We start from the raw sequence: 7,067 nt of genomic DNA, 5'->3' as shown, positions 1-7,067 counted from the left end.
CTAAACTAGATGGAACACTGGATGAAGCTGTTTTTAAGTGAGTGAAGTTGACTCAAGACCAAAACTCAAGCCCCTCCACTAATTGTTTTATGGTGACCCAGATACCAAAGGCACTGACACCTATAGCATCCAGAGTAGCTTAAGGATTCAAGAGATGGTTACTTGTTGGAGTAAATGGGTGGAGAACAGTCATGCATCAGAAACTGAAAGTAAGTTTGAAGGATCATTAACCTGACTGCCCTCTTGAGTAATAACTGATCTAAGAATTGGGCAAACTGCCTTTAAAGCAGAGTTACTCCTGAGTGGAAAGCAAAAAGGAGTTTAACAATGGATTAATCAAGTGAAGATTATGTTAAGACTTCTGGTTTTAAATATAGATCTTAAAATGTCATTGACAGGACACAAACATACATTATGCAGTTTTCAAATGCTGAGCTCTTCAGGTTTATAATATTCATGTAACTTGGGTTTCTGAATGCTGATTTTTATCCCAAGGGTGGAATAAAATGTAAGTTTCTTCATTTAAGAACAGTCATTCAATGTTGAGCCTTTTGATAAAGGAGCATTAGTAGAGGCATTTGATGCAAGCTTATGCAGCATCAGCCAAAAAATAAATAAAAAAATAACCACTTACACTTCACCCCTCTTTGTTCGAAATACCTGTCCAGCTGAAGCTTAGCCTTATTTAGGCTATCAACTTCCACGACAAGGGATGGAAGTCTGTTCCACCCACTGGCTAAAGGCAAATTTCCTCATGTCTATCCTACATCTCTTTCCTCAATTTGAATTTATGCCCTCTCAGGTGATTATTCTGAGCAAGAGGAAGAATCCCATCAGCACTGAGCATGCTCAAACCATTCAAGGCTTTATACACCTATCAGATCACCTCGCTGATGCCTAGTCTCCAGACACAGTAATTTGCAAAACTTAAGCTCTTTCTTCGTAAGAGCACCCCTTTGTTCCATTCACTAATCTTGTTGCCCTTCTCTGTACTCGTTCCAGCATCTCTACATCCTTCTTGAAATGAGGCCTCCAGACCTGTATACAGTACTCTAGGGGTGGCCTGACCATTGCCTTATACAAGGGAATAATCACCTCCTTATTCCTGCTAGAAAAATTCCTATATATCATTGACAATACACCATGAGCTACTCTTGCAGCCTATCTGCACTGCTCAGAAAACTTCATATCTGCCTGCACAACCACCCCCAGGTCCCTTTCATTCTCTACCACTGTCAGTGTAGTACCACAGAGTTGATACATTGCTCTGGGGTTGCTGTTTCCCATATGTAGTACTTTACAATTTGTCATTAATAAATTGAGCATACCAATCAAGAAAGTAACAAAGCTTTCTAGTGTAGCAACTGGATTTTCAGAAAGACTAATTTGAACTAAAGGTAAAGTTTTTCTACCAAGATACAAACTTTACTGATGTCATCAGGCAAATAATATAGTTTTATCATAAAATCAACTATACCTAAATTAAGTTATTAGATTAACTGATAAGTTAATTGGCAAAGAGAAATGGCCTTAATGAGAATTTCACTGCAAAACAAAAGTTAATAGAAAGATTCTTGGGCTCTACAAAGCAGTGGTGGAGCCCAAAATGTAAAAACAGCATTGGGATCACCTGACAAGTGCCCAACTCAATTTTAGTAAGATTTTCAGGTGTTGAATTCTGCTTAGTCTCAATACTGAATCTTTTTGGATTGTGCTTATTGTATGTTACTTTAAATTTCAATAATTTTTTTTAAAAACATGATATATATTAGCATGTTTTTAAAAACATGCTAATATATAGCATTTCTGAAAAGAAGTTTTTCTTTTCAGAAAAACTTTCTGAAAATGAAAGTTTGAAACAATCTTTCATTTTCCAGTTTAAGAAATTTCATGTGTATATATTTTGCCTTTTTATGTATATAAATGTTAAAGCATTTAATGCTACTAGTTCTGTTTTTAGGTTTATTTCAAATTTGGCATGTGTGAGCATAATGGCCATCTGGAAAGAACATCAGATTTTTTTTTCTATGAAAATCTTTCAAAAAACTTGGATAAGACTGTTTATTGAACTAGAGGAAGAAGAAAAACAAGTAACCTAATACTTGCAAGTGTTTCAACTTGTGCATTATGAAACTGTCAAGCAAAAAGCTAAACAGCTTTTTGATGTTAGTTCCAGACAGGTTCTTGCACATCTGTACAAAAAAACTTCAGAAACTATTACAATAAAGTTTGACTATACTTAGGAAGGTAAAAACTTCAGATTTTTAATCATTAACAGTTAATGCAGGAATCATGTTTTCAAGATTATCTCAAGTTTACTACTAGGTTAAGATAACCAAGTATTTGAGAAATACATTTGTTTACAATGAATTGACCTACAGAAAATGTAGGCATGTTGAATATATTTCAAGGGTCATGAATTTTGCCAAGTCTATTGTTTTAATTAAAATTAATAAAGGAAGTGGTCTGTTTATTCCACTTGAGTTTGTTCTGGCTTATTTTACACAATTCAAAGGAATACTCTCTTCTCACCTGTTATATTATCAGAAAGCTAATTATTTTCCTAGTAGTTTTATTATACTTAATTACCATATAACAGACTTCTAGGGCTGATATTGTTTAGTTCATCAGGGTCAATCTGACCCATTACAGCCCCTTAAATTTCATAATAGGGCACATTACTTCAGAGTTGGCAATAAAATACTTCTAGTGACAGTGTATTAGAGCAAGTATGGAAATGAGAATTGCTAAATACTGTAATTATTCAATACTACGGCAAGATTAAGTTAATTTAGAATATTAAGATTTAAAACTAGTCAGATGGAGTTTGACTAAAAACACACATACCCAAATTCAGTAATTGGGAAAATGATGCAAGCTTATAAAGCATCAGCAAAAAAGTGTGCACATGCCAAGCATGCATGGCAGAAGTTAAGTGAAGCTTCTTTTGAAACATTTATTATTTCAATGTTACAGTGGTTCAATATTTTACAATTGCTTTATATTTTTACAGATTTAATATGGTAACAATGATACAATTAACTTATGATAGCTATAAGGAAATACAAAAATTTCAGGTTTCAAAGACTGTCATTGAAATACTCCATTGATTTGTTCCTGATCCAGTTGTTGAAATCATCTGATCATTGTTCAGGGTTAGACTGAACTTAAATTTCCATCAACTGTTTGATATAGGAGAATATGAATTTTTATTTTTAAAAGCTGAGAGTGATTTAAAATGAGAAATGTGTGAGTTACACCATAGCCAGTGTAGGGTATGTTTGCATCAGGTGCCTCAGTGGGCAGGAGCAGCAGTGCATAGCACATGCTCCTTGATTAGACTGGTGTTCAAGCCCGTGACCACCAAATACAGAGGATGCAGAAAGGTCAGGGAATGACCACCACATATCCCCAGAGCAATATGGCCTTAGTTGCTAATGTTCCTAAAAACCAAATAAACTGATTGCATCATGTGTTGCTGCTGAATGATTTCATGGTGATTTCTGTCAATCCACAGATGCAAGTTACTGCCATGTGAAAACTTGCTGGGGCACACCTAAAAAAGTTTTACTTCAAAAACTATACACTACCCCCCCCCAGTGTTGACCTCCAGGAATTTGTCTAGTTCTTTGAATTTTTATTAAATAATGAAACCTGAGTTTTGGTAATCTGAAATAATGGAAACAGTTGTAGTATTGCTAACATAAAAATAAATTTACTTAATTTATTGAAAACAATTAAGTGGTATTGTGAGATATCATTCTATAATACTATGTCCACATAAGAGGATGAACCTCTTGAATATTCTAATGGGCTAAGAATATTAACTAATAAAATAGACCACTACATAACCTCATAGTGAAATCCAAGCATTTAAACAAGTGTCTGAAACTTCAATTAACATCTTTTCACTTAAAATATCTGACTGACATCCATTCAATGGATGTTTTAACTGGGTGATCAGTGACTTTAATGACTTCAACCAATGAGAAGAGACCTGTAGCCTACGAATATCTTTTTTACACTTGGTAGAAGCTATGGTGGAATAGGCAGTCTTTCAATTTGAGAATATTGGCAGAATTAACATTCTTGATGCTGTAAAAAATATTGAATTTGCGGGGGTTGAAGTTAAGAACTTAACAATGAATGCAGTGTGGAAAAAGCTGTGGCCTCAAAGCTGCAGTGAAGAAGCCACGATCAAAATGCTGGAATTAGTTGAGATTGTGAGAATTGGCAAAATGATTAGTGGAGAGGGATTTGAAGAACTGGAACCAGCAGATATTGCAGAAGTCCTTGAATCTCATAGAGAACAATCAGTAGATCTTTCTTCACAATGTGAAGAAGATAACAAAAATGCACACAAATTTGACTGCAAAGAGACTAGTTGAGTTTAAGACTTGCAAATCAGCTTAGCCAAGAAGCTCTGGATATGGATCCTAATTTGGAGAGGAGTTTGAATTTTTGCAGAATGTCATCCTTAGCTTTAGTTCCTTATGAAGAAATTTATAGAGAAAACAGTGTGCTCCTAAGAAAAAAACTTTAACTACTTTTTTCAAAAAAGTGACAGATACTGTTGCAAGTTTATCACAGGAAAATGGCAATGAATTTAGATTAAAAATCTAGAGGTAAGGGTTAGTAAAATTAATTTTATGGAAATGTTTCTAATTTTTTCTTACCAAATGAAGACAAATTTTTTTTTCTTTTCAATTTAATTTTTTTTGCACAGGTATGGAACTCTCATTATGTCATATAAACTGCACTGCGTGGATTTGGACTGTGTAGTGTTTTCCGGAAACATAACCCCTGTGCAAATTGGGAGATGACTGTATCTCATATTGTGAATACCTTCACAACAAATTGCCAAAGTACTGCACTACTTTGAACAAGTACCACTTCACCAGTGGAGAAGACACTGTTTTGAAGCTAGTTGGATTACTCATCAGTGGGTGGGCAGGTACTTTGTTATTGCAATAGTGAAAACTCAGCTATGAAGTACAAGTCCACAATGAGAGATGCCTGATGGTATGTGTAGTTTAATCTAAAAATATATCTTGACAATGTCTAAGAGTAGTGCAGTACTTGTGCATAAACTGGTAAATCCATAAACCAACTCTTTCATACTCAGACATTGTCAAGAAATATTAAACTATGCACACCATCAAGCATCTTTCATATTGTGGACTTACTTCATAACTGGGTTGTCACTATTGCAACAGGGTACCTGCCCATTCACTGATGAATAAGACAAGCTTTGAAACGGTGCTGTCTGGGTGGTGGTATCTGCAGAGAATAAGTAACATTAGTCTTTTCCACTGGTGGAGTGTTACTTATTCAAAGCAGTGCAATACCTTGGCAACTCATTGGGAAGGTATTCACAATATGAGATAATGCATTCATAAACAAACTCTTTCATACTCTTAGACATTGTCAAGAAATTTTTAGATTACCTAGTGGCTGATCTGAATGCTATTTTAGAGCTTTATTCAAGTATACTGGATCTTGCTATGATGACCATCACAACCTCATATCAATTTGAAGCTAAGTACTGATTCTGTTCTTTTATCCCCTTTATTTGGTTTAATACAGTGATATTTGTATTAGCCTAGATTCTTGGAAAAAGAATTTTTCATAAATTTAAATTACAAAATGGCAAAACAAATGCTAAGAAGTCTGCAGCAGATGAGTATCTCAATATGCCATGTTTGCAGTGTCTTTCAATGATCACAAACATCTAGTTTTTAGACTTCCCAAGAAATCTTGGGAAAAGATAGTGTGAAAATCTTATTTCTGATTTTCTTTATAATTACTAACTTGTATTTAATATAATGCACTCCCTATCAACATTTGTACAGTATGTAACATGGGAAAAGCAAAACTTAAGATCTGATTTTTAATGTCTCAATTATAAAAATTTATTCATTGTTTGAACTGTGGATAATTGAGAATAATTTAATAAAAAATGTGGTTGTATCACTTCAAAACTAGCCACAGTGATTCTGTATTTAAATAGTTTGACAGCTCACCTTAGGTTATTCATATTCTCTCTGGAAAATGGCCACTCTTTGAGATATTGGGTTTTTCTGTCCATGTTCTCTTATCTATATGGGGTCATCCTATGTCACTAAGCCCTCCCTCACTAGACAGATGAATTGTATTGTTATATTTGCTATCTGCACATCTTTATCAGACACTCAAACCTAAGGAAAAGTAACTGGCTGTAGATAGTCAATTATAATTTGGATGAAAACTGCCTTTACCAAGTTCTGGTTTGTGATAGGAACTGAACTCTCATTTTCAAATGAATAATAAAGACATAGCAGCACTTAATGTAGATAAACTTGCTGAATGAGCTATTGTTTCCCAAAATCTGTATTCTGATACACAGAAGAAGTGTATTAGAACTTGTTCAGAATGTGCAGCTTCCTCACTGTTTACAACTTCGACAATTTATTAATATTGTAATTTTATTTAAGAGGTTTCCCAAAAATGGGGACTTGTGTCAAGAGTCAGTTTAAGTAAAAATTCATTTCAATGAAAACTTTCTACTCAAGTGAGCTTTATTTTAAACTTTAGTACAAAGTGAAATGTGGTACTTATTTGTGAAACTGAATAGTAATGACATGACAATTTGAGTATCACCTAAATCAGCCTTCTAAAGTGGATTATGAATATCATTGTTCTACCCCTTCTATCAATAACAAATCTTTCACTGGCAATGTTGAGAAGTATATGATTGGGCCATAAAGTTCATGTGGATATTCTTTTCCCAGTTAGAAAAAGAGCATTGTAAGACTTAAAATACATGCCAATCAAGTGTAGAAACTTTTAATCTCTTCTATGTGGTGGACACTATTTCAGACTTCCCATTTAAGAAATTACATTTCATTTTCAAAGAAATCTATGTCCCATATGGTTAATGAATTTACCAGTTTAAGAAACTGCCTGTGTTCATTTCTTTATAGCAAACATTCTTACATGCATACGACTTGACAATCTACACCTGAATCATCCAACTACCTTATATGTTACAACAAAATATCATACATATTCAATAGTACAAAATGGAT

This window comes from Mastigoproctus giganteus, chromosome 12 (genome assembly GCF_048544385.1).
Source record: "Mastigoproctus giganteus isolate SK-2022 chromosome 12, ASM4854438v1, whole genome shotgun sequence".
Classification (NCBI taxonomy): Eukaryota; Metazoa; Arthropoda; class Arachnida; order Uropygi; family Thelyphonidae; genus Mastigoproctus; species Mastigoproctus giganteus.
Note: the sequence above shows the minus strand (reverse complement) of the source record.